Below are 21,661 nucleotides of genomic sequence, written 5' to 3'. Positions count from 1 at the left end.
TAAAAGAAAGGGCAGAATCTGCAAGAGTACCACACTAAATTATAAAAACAAGCCATTACATTGGGTATGTGTCACAAGAACCTATAAGTACCCCTTGAGTTTTGGGGAGGCATACATAGTAATTTTAGTGACAATCATTAAACATAAGATAGTTGATGAGGCCTATTTGCAAGCACAATATCTAAAGAATATGGAAACTAAGAAAGACAACCGAGTGGTTCCAAGTAGAAAGACCACTAAGATGGTTTCGGGGAGGGAAAGAAGTGAAAAGGAAAGAATAAGAAGGCAAAAGCCACATGAAATTAATGCAAGGATCCAAACAAGCACTGTAATCATTATAATACTAATGGTCACACCAAGAAGAAAAACACACAATCATGAATTCAAGTAGTTGGGTAAGTGTATTTTAGATGTAGATGAAAATATTTTTTGCATTGCAATGCAAAAATAGGTGAATCTTAGTAGCTTCCATCCTAAGGAAGAGAAGAAGATGTCTAAACTCTTCCATATTAATGTCTAGGTCAAGAAGGAAAAGGTAGATTCTTTATTTGATTATGGTTCAAGGTTAACCTCATAGTAGAAAATATAGTTAGTGAGCTTGGATTAGAAGTCCATAAAAATCTTCACCCATATATATTGTAATGGGCAAGTAAGGATGTAAAGCTCAGGGTTTCTAAGCAGTGTAAAATCAAATTTGCTATAAGTGAAAACTATATTAGTGAAGTGGTGCTAGATTTAGTACCACTTGATCTATGTGGTGTAGTGCCTAGAATCCCTTAGATGTACACGAGGAGAGAAAACTAGTACCACCTTATCAAGGATGGAAAAACATTAATGCACATAAAGGTAAATCCAAGATCTCTATTATAAGTGCTAACCAATAAAAGAAATTATTTTTTCAAGTTGGAAGTTTTTGTATTACTCGTATTAAGATAGAAAGGACTAGGAGATGAATTAGTAAAGGTAAAGGCATCTTTGGAGGGATTTACTAAAGAGAGGAAACATTAGTTGGAGGAGCCTTTGTAGGTATATGAAGAAGAGTTCTAGGTTTTTGACAAGTTTGGCAACATGTGCATTCTCGTGCCTTGTGAAAAGATCATCAAGGGATAAGATGCAACACACATGTTCTTTAAAAATGTTTATTTTCACTTTGGGACACTAGGGAATATAATCTTAGACTGAGAGACTAGATTTACCAGTGCCCTTTGGACTACACTATGGGAGAAGATGGACATCAAGTTTAAGATATATACAACATTCCATCCACATACAAATGGGAAAATAAAAGTAGTGAACATAACACTGGTTTAGCTTTTGAGGGGTTACAATTAGAGGCATATAAGGATATAGGAAGAAAATTTGATTTATATTTGGTACTTTTGTAATAAATCGATCCATACTTCTACCAAAAAGTCCCCTTTGGAAGCTTGATTTTAAGTATTTTTCACATTCACCCTTAGATGTTTTATATGGAAAACGATAAGGAGTGAGGGAAGACATCACATGAGAAGCTTTGAAGGATGGAAATTTCAAGGATAAGATCAAGCATATCAATTTGTGGGTGCATGAGACATTGAACAAGTCATGGGCGTAGTACAACACCTGATATAATCAACATAAAATTAAGAAGACATTCAAGGTGGGAGATGGAGTATGGTTGCATTTAAACAAATAAAGGTTACAAAGTCTTGCCAAGAACATTAAGGCTTTATGCTATGGTCCTTTTTAGGTGTTGGAGAATGTAGGTGATGATGCCTATAAACTCAATCTACCCATATATGTGCACATTAACTTAGTTGTGAATATGGAGAATTTGGAACTCTATGACTCATCCATGTTAAACCTGGAAATTGGTGGGTAAGTCCTACCCACCACAAAGGTCTTAGGTAGATTTATTAGACGATGCAATTTTGCGGAGAAGTCCCTACCGACCAAACAAAGGCAACATGAAATTTGGTAGGTTTCTTTGAAAGGATGACTTCTAAGCAAGGTTAAATGGTACTAGAGGCAGTAGGTAGACCAAAAATTTCCTCACCTTCATCACTAAAATATTTGTTGGACTTACCCCTTGATGGCTCTTGTAAGGAAGCTAGGTTTCTTGCAAATGGCGGTGATAAGGTAATTCACTAAAACTTATCATTTGGCCAAGATGATAGAATCCTAGCTCTCAAATAACTAGGTTCTTCACAACAAGGGCCACATCAATTGCTTCTTTTGTGGTAGGGGTGTCTATGTCTTTTTACTGAAGAATAAGGGAGACAAGAAGCTAATATTATAAAAGAACCTCTACTTCATCGGTGCAAGCGAGATGTACCTCAATCACAAGTCTTCAAACTTCAACTAAAAATAATATTTACCTTTGGTTATGCCAGTTTCGGTGCACCTTCCACACATACCTCTGATCTTATAAGATAATAAATTGGTTGAAACATTCAAGAACTAGCTTGGGAAGTATGTATATCAAGTAGTTATGAAGGCAAACACTTATTTTTAATGCTAAGTTCTATGTTTAAATGGATATCAAAATTGGTCTATTGTAATCCATCTACTCAAGACTCGAAGGCTAGGTTCACCTCTAGACCCTACAACATTAAAAAATACCATTTCAATACAATAATTCCCATGAATACCCCTTCAGAATATCCATCTGATGTACTGGAATTTGGTAATAAATTTGTCATAGCTAGTAAAGAGGTACTTCTACTAGTTCAAAGCCTGAAAAACCCCTTCCTCTAGCTCCCAAACTTGCCTTGAAAAATCAATTTGTTATTCCTAATGTACCCTCCCGTGAGGATTAAGAAATCCCTTAATCTCCCCATGTAGTCAAAGCTTATACCTCAAGCCCTCCCCATTGTTCCTTTCCTAGTAATCAACCACATTTAGATACTAAGATCTAAGAAAATAATCTCAATAGAAAGTGGCATTTACCCATGGTATTCTAAATAAAAGAGGCTATAAATAACAAGCCTCCGATTGTAAAAGGACAAATTGTTCCTCTATAATGTAGCAACCATAAGCTTCTTTCATTTAATAAATGATTTATTAAATGGATAATGGTTATCTTCCTTATGTATTCAGTGTGCAAATTGTGAATATTGTGTTGTTGCTTTCCTCTCCCAGTGTAGTGTTCAGTGCCCAGTTCTCCTATATCTTGGATCCTCCTAAGATCTGGATAAGTGGTAATAGAGAGGGGTTACAACTGCATGACAATTGGGATTTTTGGGATGAAATAGGGTTGCCCGACAGTGGTTGTCAGAAGATAAAGTGACCAAATGAGTTTGCATATTTTTTGGTGCAATTCAAATGGATGTTGATAGTGTCGAACATTATTCCTCTATCCTTCTTGTTCTATCAGTATATCCAATAGTGGGCTACTATATGATGCTTGATCCATGATCCCTCATTGGAGGAGACTCACAATCGAGCAATTAAGGAAGTGAAAAATGTTCAGGAGCACAGGGTGCATGCCCCATGTTAAGGCTCAAGCTCAGCCATTGCCCCATATTCAGGCCCACACTCAGACATCACCCTAGCCATTTGTAAGATTCAAGAAAGTGCAGTATCACATCAAGAGTCAACATCTGAAGCTCAACGTGATGATATGTGTTATACTCCTATACCAATAGGTGTCATATTTTATGATTGACTGGTTAAAATCCCAAATATGTTCATCCTTTCCCTGCTGCAAATGTTTCGATATTTTGAAAAGATCAAAAAATTAAAAAATAAAAGAGGGTACACCCTAAAAGAAATATCAAAGGGCAAAAAGAATGAAATGGTCAAAAAAGAAAGGAAATGAACCCCAAATAATGAAGACCAGGAAAGTGTGCTAGTCCAAAATGCCACTACTATTCTACTTTTGCAAAAGAATCTCATTATGTGTAGTAGGTTGATTCTTACCACAGTTGATGAATGGCCAAACAGCTTAATCTTGGCCAGCTCATGTTTGAATTTCTTGTTTTAGAGATAGAGAATAAAATCTGTCCAAACAGTTCAACCTTGGCAGATAAGTAGATAGGTAGAGAAGCAAAGGAGCTCAACAGTTAAATTTGAGCCCTTGGAAGAAATAAGGGCAGACTTAGTTAGGATTCCCAGGAAGAGAAAGGAAAATTTGTAAGGGTTTGCTAGTCCAAGTGCACCCATGGAAGAAGAAGAAAAATGTTAGATATAATAGGCTGGGTAGGTAGTTTTGGTGTTGCAGAAGTAGGCTTATGATTAATTTTGTTTCTCAAAGATGATCATCTTATTGATATCATAAGTACAATGGCAATTGTTTGGTTACAAATCAAGTGAGGCATGTCTAATTTCCCTTCACACTTCTCCCAAAATCACTTACTAACCTCCCCTCAAGGATATTGAGATCTACTCAATACTCCTAAATTACCCCATTTCATGAAAAAGCTTGAGTAAAACAACAATCTTGCTTTAAGCAAAGAAGCCACATTTCTTGTGTAAAACCTCTGTTTTCTCTTAAGCCTAAGTTGTTGAACTTCATAACTTGGCGCCTACCCTTCACAAACCCATATTAACTGCTAACACTATTATATAAATCCCTTACAAATTCCCCTTCCCCCGTATTAATATATCTTTATAATAAAACCCTCAATGTGTAATAATCCCGCCCCCGGTCGGTTACGGCCATATTTTTGTTTAAACAGGGATTATAGGTTCATCAGGAACCATATAATAACCCTCCTCGCACGCAAATGTTCAAAGGTTAATTGACATTAGGTTAATTAACTGTTAAATACCCCGACAACCAATCAAACCCGCCCCGATATATTTAAATCATTGTTTATGTACGTGGGTCCTCGCGCCGTAACCCTCCGCCACCTCAGACCTCCGCTAGTCGTTGGATCCAGGCCCGCTAATCGGACGGCTCACGATCATATCGCGAGGCCCTCCGTTGCCGATATTTACCGCCCGGGGAGCCGGCGGTATTACTGCCATACCTGGGACACGCAGCGCCCTCCCGCCATGCTCGCGGCCCCTCCACCTGAAACCACATTAGCGCATAAGCGGTGCGGGTCAATACCACTTACCGCCCTCCCGCTAACCGCGCCCGCTGACGTGATCACCACGTCACCTCCACGTCAATGCCCATACCCCGCGTCACGACAAAACATCACGTCTCGATGACGTCATCCGACCGAACAGTGCCAAAAATCCCCACGAAGCCAATTTTTGTTAAAAAACCCGTAAAAACTGTCATTTTCGCCCATTTTACTCGTTGTTTTCGCGAGACTGTTGCATGCAAATTACGTCCAAGAAACTACAGAAGCTCCAGTCTGCCACCCGGCCAAGCAAAAACCAGCCTCCTGCTCCGCAACTCGTCAGTCAACCTGCCAATTACACTGGTTCACCTCCATAATACAGGTATTTACCCCGTTCCACCTCCCGAACTTGTATTTTCTGTTTCCTCTGCAAATTATACCTTTAAGAGCCAAATTTTAAACTCAAGCAGTCCATAATTGCCATACCAGCCCATTTAGAACTGTTCTTTTGTCCTTTTTTCCACAGAAATTCAACCACCGGTTTAAAACACAGAGAATTGAACAATGGAAGCCCCTGTGGCCCTCAACGTAGTGCCCCTCAATGCGCCTCATACAGACCAGCATCATTTACCCTTGGCCGACAGAGATTTCCAAATAAAAGACCCAATTGGTTGCCAAAATCATCTTCATACTTTCTGCCTAATCAGAAATAGTCATTTGAACAACTCTGATATCTATGGAATATGGGAATCCAATCTCCCCAGGTATTACCTTCCCTCAGTCAATATATTCCCAGATATTATTCGCCACTACTGTGCCAATTATGACCCTGTCAGTAAAGCAGTCATGACTCCATCACAAACTGTTCTCTTTTACATAACTGTTGAATCTATCAATGAGATGCTACACTTTCATCCAATTCAGCCTCTTGCTCCTCTTTCCATGGGATTTCTGCTTGAGCAAGGCTCCCAACTGTCCAGTGCAGAAATAACCCGGATTGCTAAGTTATTCATGAAACCAGAATGCCAGCCGCAAGGCCCACCTCCTTATTTATATGTCTCGTTCATTTAGACTGGAGGAATTCTTCTTGATATGATATCAATGATCTTAGGATTTAGGTCCGGTGAATATGTGGATGAGATGGTCCTGGTTCTGTTATCCATATTTACTCTAGGACAGCCCCCTGCTATTAAGTATGACTATGCCTCTTTCATTGCTGACAAAATCCATGCTCAATTTATGAATTTGGAAAGAGAAGGAGTGTTTAAATACACAACTTTCATATACCATCTGTTGTTGTATTATCACCCAGACAGTTTTATATTTCCCATCAGGAAATTGGATGCCAAAGGAGAGAGGAGGTCTGTAATCTTTTGGACCTCTGTCTTCCACAGAATTGGTGAATCCCCTTACACCTATTGTGAATTCATTGACCTGTTTATACATCCAACCTCCACTCTGTTGATAGGAGCTCCTCCTCCTAGGCTCTCTGGTGACATAAGGAAGATTTTACAGCTCTCCAAGAACTAGAGGATAGGTGACTGGTACTTCTACCAGGATCACACTGAAATCAGGATATATGGCTGTGAGTTGTGCCCTTATAAGTTGCCCAAATATGTGCCCATGAGACTATTTGCACTGGAGTATTTCAGGCAACTTATTAATGCAGATTTAACTCACTTTTGCAATATGAAGAAAAAGGCTCAACTGAGGATAAGAAACCAATTAGGCTGCTTTATCAATAATAAAAGGGAAGCATGGGAAGATGCTGATAAAATATTAGGGGAAGACCTTAAATTGAAGAAAAGCTTCTGGTTGGTGCCATATGACCCAAATACCTTTATATGTGACAGAAAAGTAAAAAACCGGCATTCAACTTACCTACATCATAGGATCCCTCAAGTAGAACAATATGCTAATCAGGATGAGTGGATAGAGGGTACATTATTTGAAGAGCTTACTCGGCAAGAAAAGATGGAACAAGCTATGAAAGATTTAGAAAAGACCCTTGACCTGGACTCTTTTGGACAGGTATCTTTCAAGTTGCCTCAGCAAATCGGAGTGGGTACATCTTCTGCTGGGACTTCACAGCAACCTATATAAGAGGCTAACACACCAGTTTTAGGTTCTTCAAAGGGCAAGGAAGTGGCAGGCACAGAGCAACAAGAAATGACTGATCAGCAGGAGCAAATTCCTCCAGTGCAGACCAAAGCAACAGAGATTCCAGCACTACAAACTCCTCTAAATGAGGAAAAAGGCAAGAAAAGGGACAGAGAAGAGGCCACACCTATTAGTGGACCTGCAGAACGGCCAGGTGCAAAAAGGAAAAGACTGAATCCTCTATCTGAAGAGGATATCATTGAAGAAACAATAGAAAGCCTAAGAGGTGAGAGGGCAACCAACCCACAGACCTCCCCAGTGATAAACACATCAACCAGCTCACACAGGAAAGAGCTGGAAAGGCAACATAGTGTAGAAGTTTCATCCACTAGGCCACCAAGTAAGCAGACCTCTGATATCAAAAGAACATTCACAGAGATAAAGGCTAGAAATGATCCATTGAGGCTGCAAATATATAACCAATATCTTAAAATGGCCCCAACAAAATAGCGAAGATTGATGTCTGCCTATGACATTAAGGAGGGCAAAATGATCATGAGCTATTTCAACCCCAAAGTGCAACAACCATAATCAGCAGCTGACTACATCAGAACAAATCTGGAGGTCTTTGCCAAAGACATTCGATCGAGCTGCACAAACAAACTGGAGAGATGGTGTATTCTACACTAGCTGACAAAGAAATGTTGGCTCATAAATTGCAAAACTCATTGGAGAGCACCTCTGCTCAGTTAGAATTAGAGAAAGCTTCTTCTCTAGCAAAGGACAACAGGATTAATTCCTTGGAAGATATTATCATTGAGCTGGGACATGATCCCAAAGATACCAAAGGCATAAAAGCACTAATAAGGAAAAAGGAAGAGGACATTGTTGCCCTCAGAAAACAGCTCAAAATGCCTCCTTCTATGCATCCACAAACAACAGATGTTGTACAACAGAAGTCCGAAGAGGACATGATGGACCTGCTCATGAGGTTGAACGAGAGATTGGGTGAGACAGAGCAGGCCTTGGAGAAATCACTACAAGAAAAGCAGGGAGAGTCGACCTCCCAGCCACCTGAAGTAGCTCCAACAGTCACAACTTCCCCTCCCACAGTTATAACAACAGTCCCTCCTTCTGTCCTGGCATCAACAACAGAAATCATCACAGGTACCTCAGCAACAGCAACAACACCAGGCAGCAGCACTACTATGACCACAGAGCAATTAATAAAAGCCATGGAGGAGTTGAAACTCCAAGTATCTGAATTAAAGCAAGTCAAAGAAAAATTGGCAAAGGTTGAGCAAAGCTATGATAAATCCAAGATGAATGTGGCAGAAAAAACAAGGGAAGTAAAAGCATTGGAGAACAAGGTAAGAGCCTTAGAAAAGGATCTCTCTTTGCATAAGCCTCTGGCAGAAATCAGAGGAATTTTGTGGACTAACATCACTCAATCCCTTAGTGATGTATGGAGGTCTATTCAGACCATTTATGAACATATTGATCTGATAGGAGTAGCCCAATTAGAAATTCAAAAAACAAGAGCCTTATTGGGACAGATGCCTGAGCAAGCCAACAGGCTAATACATTTTTTGAATAACAAGATCAGTGAAGAACTGGAAGCACTAGATATCAGAGACAGAATAGGTACCATTCTGGACATCAAGAGAGTTCTAACCATGAGAACTCTAATGCAAAACTTGGACAGAAGATGTCGGGACATGCAGGGGGAAATTGATTCTTTCACAGAAAAATTTACAGTCCTGCATCAAAGAGGTTTTCCAAGTCCTTTGGGAGATAATGATCGTTTGATGAAGCACAAGGACTATGTACATAAATTAAATACATATGCTATCAGTCAAGCTAATGCATCTTCAAGTACTTAAGGAGAAAAAGCACTTCCATCTGGCCAATCCCTTTATGACTGTCTGGAAAATCTATTTTACATAGAGCATGAGGTGAAGCATCTATTCACCATCCCTCCTAACTTCTACAGGTACACAGAGACTGATGAGACTTTAAGGAAGCTGCAGAGACATAAAATACCAGGACTAGAGTGGTGGAAGAGCATGCTAGAGATCCTGTAAATTTATCTTTGATCAAATCAAAATTGTGCACCATATGTTATAATGCGCAGAACATAAATAAATCACGGTCCTGCAAATCAAAGCGTATCACATCAGCATTAAAGAAAGTCCAGCCAAAGCAGAAAATCAGCATAGAGGATCAGTGGAAGACAGCTGGGAAACCAACTTGCAGCATCTACCTCCAGTACTTCTCATAAATTTGGATCAACCAGCGCAGCACGAATTTATTACATCTATTTATTATCTCCCTGTTTTCGAGACTGTCTGTCTCTATCTATGTAAAAGAAACATTAATTGTCAGCATATATTTATTTCTATCAGATATTTTGCATAATATCTTGAAATTTTTGTATAAATACCCCCTCAGACGAAGTATTTGGGGTTGGTTGATTGGGATGCATTCTCAGACTTTGCTGTAATTCTGGATTTTTGGAATAAAAGGTTGTTGGAACCATTTTTGTTAAGCTCACTGGATGAAGAATTGATGCTAAGGACCATGTTGTAGAATTCTTGAATCGTTTTATGGATCAATAAGTCCCTTCTAACTTGTGTCTTACAGTTTCTGTGTTTACTATATCATATATGTTTCATGATCTAAATAATAGAGAAAAAGAATAACTCAGAATTTGCTTGTTTGCACTCTGTGTTCAATCTCTGTTGTTATTAATGTTTTCTTCAGAATTAGCATAAACAATGAATTCTTAATTGCTCCTGTTTCCCCTGGTTCTTTCATCCTGAATATTAGCTAAGGAATTCTTAATTGCTCTTTAGCAGTAATCATCCATTTTCCCTTTGTCAACATGATGAAGGATTCTTAATTGCCCTTCACCCATTGACTCCATTCCATCAGATTTCAGCCTAGAAATTGTTCCATATTTGAGTACCTTGCTCTGTAATAAATCCTCTGATAAGAAACCTAACTCAGGAAGCCATCCTTCTTTGACTCCATCATGCCCAATGGACTGAAATGCTTCAGCTTTACCTCACTGTTCTATTGAAACTCCATTCCTCCAACCAAAACTCTAAACAAAACCCTTGTACTTCATAACTAGCCTAATACACCTCAAAACAAAGCTAAATTATAAAGAGAGAGCCCTCTCTGGATGCAGATTGGCTAGGATATGTGTCTAAAATATTGGTCTATGGTTACCTCGGCCGTATCCCTTTCTTACAACTTTTGGGAACAACCTGAGTGATAACAATATGCACAACTCGAATATCATGGCTTGAGTTATCCATGAGGCAATCAGAGCACAAGCGTTCCACGAGTTTAAGGTGGATCTTTCTGATCTCAAAAACATTGTGCGAGCAGACAGGGAGAGGATGTTCATCAAATTTGATCCCATGGTTTGCACGTGTGAGGTTAGCGTCACCATGTTGTCGTTGGGGATGGTGCCCTAGGTGCTCCCCAAGCTCGATGATCTCATCGTGGCCATGGTCATCAATGACTATGACATCAAGGACAAAAACCACCTCTTTGGGCTCTTCTCTAATACTTATGTCGCCTACGAACTTGTCTTGGTTGATAGGTATCTGGTTAGGGCCACTGCTGACAATGAGTACTCAAAACTCTTCCATGCAGTGCCATGATCGCATGGCTCCATCAAAATTTCTTGTCGAAGCCAAGTTCTAACTCACTCCCGTTAAGGAATACATGAAGGTCACTTATATTCCTGTCACTGATAACCAGGACAACATCATCTATCACTACCTAAAATATTTCTACCCTCCTCAAAATAATTACAAAGAAAAGATGTCTTATTTTTTTGAAACTATGATCTTCAATTACACAACTTTTGTGATCACAACAGGCACTTATGCTTAAATATAAGTGGTGAAACGTAACAAGAATGTGATTAATGAGAATGGATGGTGGTATAAGCCCAAGTTCCACACCCATGTTTCCACTGTGGTTAAGAAAGGCAAGTTTGTTGAGTACGTTCCTGCTCATGAGTATCACCATCGACACACCAAATCCTTGTATTAGCAAGACACTCGCGTTATTCCCATGGTGAATCATCCTCTTTTCCCATTCTTCCTTGGATGATTGTTGTAGTTGCAAGAGAGATTCCTAGCCATGATTATGGGGATCATAACTCTTGCTCATTTGTCATGCATTCTCGATGAATGAAACATATATTCAGTGAGAATTAAGATCAAAATGGGTGGAGGGCTATCACAATGTTTACTAATAATGTTGGTTTCATTCTTTCTCTTACTAGGGGAAATGGAAGCCAACCTTGCCAGTCAAATAAATGGGAAACCTTCCCCACAAACCACATGATCCTGTCATAACTACAAGGATGCTTTGTCCAAAAGTATTATCTTCTATGAAGGATAAATATTAGGAAAAATGCTTGCAACTCAACGCATGACCTAGAGAAGAGAGTTTGCCTTAGTAGATTGTTCAAAAACAAAGGTGGACTTGGTAGGAGGGTATTACGATGCAGGAGACAATGTCAGATATAGTTTTCCAATGGCTTATACAACCATGATGTTATCATGGAATGTGTTAGAATTCAGAAATCTCATGGATGAAGTGTTGCCAAATGCCCTTAGTGCAATTCGTTGGGCTATACACTATCTCCTTAAAACAATAGTTTACCTAGACACTATATATGTGTAGGTGGGTGATCCTATTTCATATCACCATCGATGGGAGAGACCATAATACATGGACACTCCCAAAACAATTTACAAGATTAGCAAAGAAAATCTTCGCTCATAAGTTGTTTCTGAAAAAGTTGCAACATTGGTTGCTGCCTCCATTGTGTTTAAAAAATTAGACCCCTGGTATTTTGAGTGTCTCCTCCAAAGTACAATGTGGGTGTTCGACTTTGTAGACGAATACAGGGGAAAATATAGTGATAATCCTTCACTGGGATCAAGAGTGTGTCCTTTCTACTGCAACTATAGTGGATATGAGGATGAATTGTTATGGGGTGTTGCATGGTTGCTAAAGTCCACAAAGAACAAAGCACGTAGAAACTACATACTTAGAAATGGCTTAGCATTTGGATCTGAGGAAACCAACTTCAAATTTAGGTGGGACAACAAGCGTGCCAGAGTGAATGCTAGCCCAGACATTCTTTCATGGTAATGTAATAGTTCTAGGAAACTGCAAGGAGAACGCTCACTACTTCATTTGCTCTCTCATGCCAGAATCACTTTATTCACAGAAGTAATTCACGTCAGCTAGATTTATCTACAAGCTAAAAGGGGGTAACATGCAATGAGTTATGGCCTTCTCATTTCTACTTTTATCCTATGTTAGTTATTTTATCCATGCTAATCAAACTATTATATGTGGAACAACAACAATTTCTCCTAAGAGACTCGTACAATTTTCCAAGTGACATGTGGACTACATACTTTCAAATGTGGTGGGATATGGTTTTTGCTTCGCTTATCATATTCATCATCGAGTTGTTGGAATGAACCCAGATTCAACTTATGTGGTTGAGATGGCTTGCTTAGAAAAGGTGTTCCATTTATGTGTGATAGAAGTAAGTGGATTTCTTGCAATGAGTCCAGTGAGAATCTACAAAGACAAGTCACCACATAAGTTGTAACACCCTCCTCCCACATCTACCTAAGAAACCGACTAGTCGGGGTAAACATGCGACGAGAGGCCACTATGATATGATATGACATCCTAAGTCACATTAAGGAAGTGGAACCGATGGAAACACACCATACCGACACTCAACATCAGCATTAGGACCCTCAAGAACCAACCCAACCTTTCTGCCAACTAGCCCCTGGGTCCCACTGACATTTTCAACCACTTGACCTCTAGACGCTCTCATGTTATGGGCATGCCAACGTCTAGGGAGTTTTTGCTCAGTTTTGTCCCAGCATCCCCGGGATTTAATCCACATTTTCAGGCTCAGAGCTCAGTCCACTGCCCAAAATTGAATGACACCTCCAAAACAGTAAGATAATAGGGAAATAACAGTAGTAATGCATTTACTCGAATAAGACCTTAACTAGACCCCTATTATCCATGACAAGCATTTTTTTAAACATATCACGAATATGTAATCTACAGGTGTAAAAAAACAGATATGAGCATAGGGGTCTCATACTTATCTGAGATTCGCTATGAGGCATTGTTTCCTTGTCACTTTAGTTGCAGTTTCATCCATTAGGCCATAGATACATTGTTCATTCATATACAAGTAAAAACATGTTGGGAGCCATACATAGGCACTGTCATAATACGTATTCATAACCAACATAATAACAACAAAAATACCAAGGATATAAAAGCCATAGAATCCACATATAAACCAGTGTGTTAGTCATAGAAGTACAAGGAGAAATAATCCCATATTAATGAAGTAAAGGCCAATCTGGTATGGGACTTCCACATTCCACCCAACCATAGAATGGCTAAGCCAAATCTCTCTTTAACCATTCACCCTCATGCCATATTCCAAGAATGAATGTGGGATATCATAGAAAACATCAATGAAAAACTATCTAGGGCTTCCAGAGGCCATCCACCTCAACTCATCAAACAATTTTTCCACCTCATGGTTAAACATCACAAAACCATGTTCATATTGGTCTCTATCCAAACCTTCCAGGGCTTCCAGAGTGTTTGTCCAACTAGGGCTTCTAGGACTAGTAACTCAACCCACCAAAGGATTCTAGAGCGTTTATCCAACCAAGGCTTCCAGGACTAACACTCAACCCAAGCTTTTACAGGGATTTCAGAACATTTGTCCAACCAGGGCTTCCGTGCAGTCACACACCTTCCAAGTTCCGCTTGCACCCCCATTACAGGCAGTCCATCACATGGCAAGGCTTCCTCGCATTGGAAGATACAAAAACTAAGGCATATCCCTACCTTAAAACCATCATACCGGTTATAGCATGCTCATGGAAATCAATGGACACTATTGGGTAACAGTGTCCCACAATGGACCTAATCCTGAATACTTTACCAACATACTACTGCATTTCCAATTCCTTTTGTTGTTACAAATTCTCACAGTCAATTTCAACCACCCAACTGGACATTTTCATGCTTCATGTACCAAGCACATAGCTTCCATTAAATTCAAAATAAATTGAAATAAATTCACATCATACCTCATTGGTAGCTCATCAATAAGGTACATTTGTAATTATGTTCGCTTCCTGTCACAATAAGTCAAACTAGCATCTTTGACCAAATCAACATGTATGAAATATCACATCAGGCTAGCTCAAAACACAACCATCATAAATCAAAATCATAAATCACATGTAACCATCATAAACCAGAATCATAATCATCATAAACAAAAATCATAAATCTCACGCATAATAAAACTGAAATAAAATATTGATACTTATCCTTTAATCAATCCTTAGCTTCTACCTTTTTCCTTATTTCGTACGCACACTGGATTTGTTGCCACACCCGACAAACACCAAGGCCTTCTCCTCAGCCATGTGCACGCACACACACATACAACCACACATGACATACAACACCATGCAACTACACCTGACACACAAACACATACACCTACACCCAGTGTGCACCACAACACAATACATGTACTACACATAGTACAACACAACAGGTACACATGTCATGATAGCATGACTACATAATGCACATACATAGTACTGCATGTACACAACACAACATGTACGACATGCACATAATACCACATGTACACCAGTGCTACACGTACACAATACCACTCGTAAAAAACATACAACCACACACAACATACAACACCATGCAATACATGTAGCTACACTTGACACACAAACACATACACCTACACCCAGTGTGCACCACAACACAATACATGTACTACACAGAGTACAACACAATGGGTACACATATCACGATAGCATGACTACATAATGCACATACATAGTACTGCATGTACACAACACAGCATGTACGACATACACATAATACCACATGTACAACAGTGCTACACATACACAATACCACTCGTACAAAGCACCACCTGCACAATGCCACATGTACATCATACCAACTATACAATGTGTACATAATTCTATATGTGCACAACATGTACACAACACCACATATACACAGCACCATATGCACGACATGTAGACAGCACCACCTTCACACAACACCATATGTACAACACGTACACATCACCACTTGTACAATCATGCACAAAACACCATATGTACAACATGCACACAACACCATATGTACATAGCACTGCATAGACAACATGCACACAACACCCTATGTACACAACACTGCATATCCAACATGTGCACAACACCATATGCACATAACGCCATATATCCAACATGCGCACACTACAATATGTACACAACACCGCATATACAACATGTACATAGCACCATATATATCCAACATTGCATATGCACTATTCACACAACACTATATGTACCACCTTGTACATAATCATTGTATAAACAACATGTACACACACTATCTATACACAACACCACATGGGCACAACATCACAGATGTAACATGTCCAACATATACAACATGTGCACAACAATAGTACCACACATCCAAAACTAGATTGTCTCTACCAAACAACCTTGCTTCAAGTGTCTTATCCATGCTTGTCTCAACATGTCGCAGACCACACTACTTCCATTTCACTGATGTATCCCTCGGCATTAGCATTTCCATAACATAAACATAGACATAGTATCATCACATAATATCAATTCATATCCACATGATACTGATCTAAGAGTTTTGTTAAGATAATCTTCCCACTTGATTCCTCGTAAGACTAGGAACCTATTCCTGTTGTTCACCTACATAAGCAATCAATCTTCCACAAGAATGATCCTTGGTGACCCTGTCAGAAAATGACATAGATACATAGATACATACATATATATAAACATTAGCATAAACAATCATCATCCCGTTAGGCAACAACATACATACGTACATATATATACATATAAATATTGCATTAATATTCATGATCCATGATGACCCTGTCATACATGAAATACATACATACATACATATATAAACATCAACATAGTTATGATCACAACATAATTACCAGATAACATAAGGTCTAGGTTAAGAGAACTTCATTTTTTGTGCACAACATGCTGAACATTGAGAACCACAGTTCCCAACTTAGCCAAGGCATCTGACACCTCAGATCCATTTACTTTGCCTTTTCTAGTTACCTTTCTCATGATTGTCCTGCCCTTGTCCATTTACACCAATGGATCCAACCAATCCAACTGCTTGTCATACTCTTGTCTTCAATTTCCCTTATACATGCACTGAGCTTCATCTGAGTCTCATATTACTTGATGGGTTTCATTCAGCTTCTCCTGAGCTCCATTATCTTTCCTATTTCCCAAACCAATTCTCAAGACTCAAAACATAAAAGGCAAGCACAAGAAACAAACCAGAAGAAAACCATGAAAACCAATAACAACACGACTCCACAACAAAGTGGTATGATCATGCACTAGACATAACAAAACTGCAAATCAAGCGCAAGAAAATCACAAAAGACCAAAAGCACAAGACTAACAACAAACACCATGACTCAATCCCCATGGTTCCCTATGCTTCCAAAGGAAAGCCAAACCTGAGCCTTCTTTAGAATTTCATGGAAGACTCTTTTCCATGCAACCCCTACATCATATTTTCATAAACACATAATTGTCAATGCAAAAATAAACATAACAATACACCAGTTACCTTATCTTGTTATGCCAAGCACACTGCCTTGCAACAGAACAAATCCATGCCATCTCTTAAGGGACTCGAATTCCCTTAACAGGTCCACCTGTCATTAGAGACTAGTTAATATACTTGTCAAGTTTATGTCCATGAAGATATCACATATCCACATAATTTCAGACAAATCAGGGTTAAGAAGACTTCCTGATATGCAAATCACTCATTCATTTGGAATTAGGGTTTCCGAACATAGTCAAATGAATTCTTGTCCAATTCATTTCTTTTACCTTTTTACCTTGTTGTAATCGAGGCTTACTATGTATTGTCACATCACCGAAGTGTTAGTTATTTAAACACATCAATGGTTACCTTGTCACGCTAATACCAAGCATGTTTCCTGCAACTCTTCACACATGTCAATGACACATTCCAAATATCAATACAATCATATCTATCAATTTGAAATCAACCTTTACCAAGACTAACAATCGTGTCATAATCGATAGTCAACTCATAGTAATTAGACATAATACATAATGCTACCACTATCACCTACTTACACTCAAGTACATATCAATTGTCTCGACACATATGTATTAGTGCAACCATCTTAAAACAAGATCATTTGAACACATAATTCATCAAATATTCAACCAACTTGCAAACATGACATGTTAAATAAATTAAATAGACACCAAACACTCAAACACCAAATAGACAACATAATCAAACAGTCAAGCACAAAGTAGACGACATAAGCAAGTTCATACCTTAATGTATCTCAGGGGAGGCTATCTTGTCTGCACAATCAATCTAGTTAGCACGATATAACTTCACAACACATCAGCTCAAACACAAATAAGATCATGATATCCATAATAGTCTCTAATTAACATGTTCACATCATAAACTCATAAACAATTATCATTCATACATAATAATCACATATGCACCGTCATTCTAGATTAGTATGACATAATATCACAATGTATTAACACATACCTAAATGTCATAAACCTAACCATTGCATAGACCAATCTGACTTAGTATGATACATATAACAACAAGATCTTAAAGTAATAACCCTAATCATCAATCTCACTGTCATATAACCACAACAAGTTAACCTATGACATACTCATCAACAACATATAACATAATCATCAAGTTATCTAACATAAAACAACAAGAGCAATGCATACAACCATAGGTTACTACCACTCATGACTATCCAACACATGTGCATATGACTATACTAATCAACTAGAATCTATCATGTATGTATCTGTAACCTCAATATACATGTACCTAAACCTAATTTATATAACCCTAATAAATCTAACAAACCATTAACTAACATACCTGCATACCCAACATACAAACCTGTATGGCACCATGCTCTTTTATTGAGGCCAAATTTTGCAACTTCATTCTGATGATCTGCATCTCCTGCTCTATCTCAACCAATGCATTAGCCTTGTAACATACCAATAGCATCATGATGACCTAATTGCATGCAATGACCTCACAATGTATGTTTGACCTACTACACATGCATAACTATGACCATGACAATGCATGCATAATAACATATATACACCGGACTTGCCTAACAAATGCATATACAACCATACACTCATGACGACACATCCCACAACAACACCATCAACCTTCACACGGTGACATCACTACAACCATGATCAAAACCATGAAAATGCAACAAGCACATGGACTACAAGCATAAGAAACACATAGGTAATCGAAATGAATGCATGACCAACACACCACCCATGCAGTCTGAGGGGTGAACCATGCTTTGGTACCACTCTGTAACACCCTCCTCCCATATCTACCCAAGCAAACGGCCAGTCGGGGTAAACATTCGACAAGAGGCCACTATGATATGATTCAACCTCCTAAGTGACGTTAAGGAAGTGGAACCGAGGGAAACACACCATACAAACACGCACCATCAACATTATGACCCTTAGGAGCCAGCCCAACCTTTCTCCCAACAAGCCCCTGGGTCCTACTGACATTTTGAACCACTTGACCTATGGACACTCTCATGCTATGGGCATGCCAGCGTCTAGGGACCTTTGGATGCTCTCATAGGCCTACACATTAGGGGATTTTTGAGGTTTAAAATAGGCCTCCTAAGGAAATTATAAAATAATAGTGGAAATAATAAAATAATATTAGATTACATCGTAAAATTTTAGAGGGAAAAAAGAATAAAAAAAAAACTATTTTTCAACTCATATTTTCAACTTATCTCCTTATGAGTTTACTCAAATTTCGAGCGGCAACACTCGTTCGATGTAGAATTTGATTCCTTATCCAAGGAGTACCCATGTTGCATACTTTCGATGGACCCTCGTACATGAAAAAATGTGATTGAAATCACGTTTTTCATGTATTTCTCATTTTTCATGTAGCAGGGTCCATCGAAAGTATGCAACATGGGTACTACTTGGATGAGGATTTAAATTTTGCATGCAACGAGTAATCCCGCTCGAAATTTCTGTAAAATCTTAGGGAGATAAGTTGAAAATACGAGTTGAAAAAGTCGTTTTATTATTTTATTATTTTTTAATCTTTTTACTCCAAAAAATGGTGAATCATCCCCCATGCTTGACATCATCATATTGTATCCTATTGGTTCTTATAAAGTTTGTTTTGGTTGTACATTTTTCTTAGGAGACCCATTTTAGACCTCAAAATTTCCCTAATGAAGCCAACATCCAGGGACTATTTTGCTCAGTGCTGTCCTAGCGTCCCTGGGATTTAAGCCACATTTTTAGGCCTAGAGCCCTGGTCACTGCCCAGAATTGAATGACACCTGCAGAACAGTAAGATAATAGGGAAATAATAATACTAATGCATTTACTTGAATAAGAACTTGATTGGACCCCTATTATCCATGACATGCATTTTGTTAAACACATCACGAATATGTAATCTATAGGTGTAAAAAAATAGATCTGAGCATAGGGGTCTCATACTTATTTGAGATTCGCTATGAGGCATTGTTTCCTTGTCACTTTAGCTGCAGTTTCATCCATTAGGCCATAGATACATTGTTCATTCATATACAAGTAAAAACGTGATGGGAGGCATACATAGCCAATGCTATAATACATATTCATAACCAACATAATAACAACAGAAATACCAAGTACATAATAGCCATATAATCCACATATAAACCAGTGTGTTACTCATAGAAGTACAAGGAGAAATAATCTCATATTAATGAAGCAAAGGCCAATCCGGTATGGGACTTCCACATTCCACCCCACCGTAGAATGACTAAGCCAAATCTCTCTTTAGCCATTCACCCCCGTCCCATATTCCAAGAATGAATGTGGGATATCATAGAAAACATCAATCCAAAACCATCTAGGGCTTCTAGAGGCCATCCACCTCAACTCATCAAACAATGATTCCACCTTATAGTCAGACATCATAAAACCATATTCAGATTGGTTTATATCCAAACCTTCCAGGGCTTCCAAAGCGTTTGTCCAACCAAGGATTCTAGGACTAGTAACTCAACCAACGAAGGGCTTCTAGAGCGTTTATCCAACCAAGGCTTCCAGGACTAGTAATGTAGGTTTTAACCTCGTACAGAAATTACCTGCATACGAATTCTAAAACACATAAAATAAACAATGTGAGAGCATAACACATAAAACACATATACACAAAGATTTTCCCCTGGATCCCAAAACCGGGACTACCAGCTTGATTTTTCATTATGTTCCTTTCAATTTTACAATACATATTTATACATGTCGAAGCATCCAATACCATGGACTGAAAACCATTGCGTCCAATACCATGGACCGAAATACCATCGCGTCCAAAAAACATGTGGGAAAATCATGCACAAAACCATAGGTGGGTCCGCCCAACCTAACATAGGGTCCAAAACCAAAAACGCCCCGGACCCCATAAAGTGGGGTTACGGGTACACCTCAAACCCCTTGTGACCTCCCCCCCTCTAACCCCGAGTTAACTACGTGGGCTAGTCGTGGAAAGAATATAACACATCCCAACATTCTCCCACTTATTATTTTCTTTCCACAAAGGGCCACAAGAGAGCTTAGTCATTTTTCTAGCCCTAAAACGCCCATTGTCTCTCTACACCAAGAGAACTTCTCAGAGCTCACAGATTTTGTCAATGCAACTGCAGTATTCTTCAAAGTGTCCACCTTTACCAGCAACACCTTTTTGTCTTCTATCATATCCCTCACAAAGTGATACTGAACATCAATGTGCTTTGTCTTTGAATGATAAGCGGGGTTCTTTGCCAAGAAAATTGCACTTTGGCTGTCATAGTCTATCCTTATAGCTTCCTGTATTAACCCCATACTTGAACACAATCTCTGCAACCAAACTGCTTCCTTGCTTGCATGAGTGGCTGCCATGTATTCTGCCTTTGTAGTTGATAGTGCCACTACAGATTGTTTCTTACTCATCCAACTGACTGCACCTCCAAATAGGTTAAACACATACCCACTTGTAGATATTCTCTGATCCAGATCTCCAGCCCAGTCTGCATCAACAAAGCCATGAATATCCAACACTCTGTCCAATCCTGGTCTTCCTTAGTAGCACAAACCATAATCATTAGTGCCACGCAAATACCTGAAAACCCGCTTCACTGTTGTTCAGTGTTCCTTCCCTGGTTTTGACATAAACCTGGTCAATACTCCCACTGCATGTGCAATGTCTGGTTTAGTACAGACCATTGCATACATCAGGCTACTGATTGCACTTGCATA

The 21,661-nt window shown here is 38.9% G+C and overlaps 1 pseudogene; it reads left to right on the top strand.

Annotated features, from left to right (window-relative positions):
- The first annotated feature begins 3,046 nt into the window (after positions 1–3,046).
- LOC149204569 (uncharacterized) overlaps positions 3,047–21,661 on the top strand; it is a 31,907-nt pseudogene continuing 13,292 nt past the window's right edge.

This window comes from Pinus tabuliformis, chromosome 1_2 (assembly GCF_031772625.1).
Source record: "Pinus tabuliformis cultivar Carrire ecotype Pingquan chromosome 1_2, CPIR1, whole genome shotgun sequence".
NCBI classification, from domain to species: domain Eukaryota; kingdom Viridiplantae; phylum Streptophyta; class Pinopsida; order Pinales; family Pinaceae; genus Pinus; species Pinus tabuliformis.
This window is presented reverse-complemented; position numbering and strand designations above follow the sequence as displayed.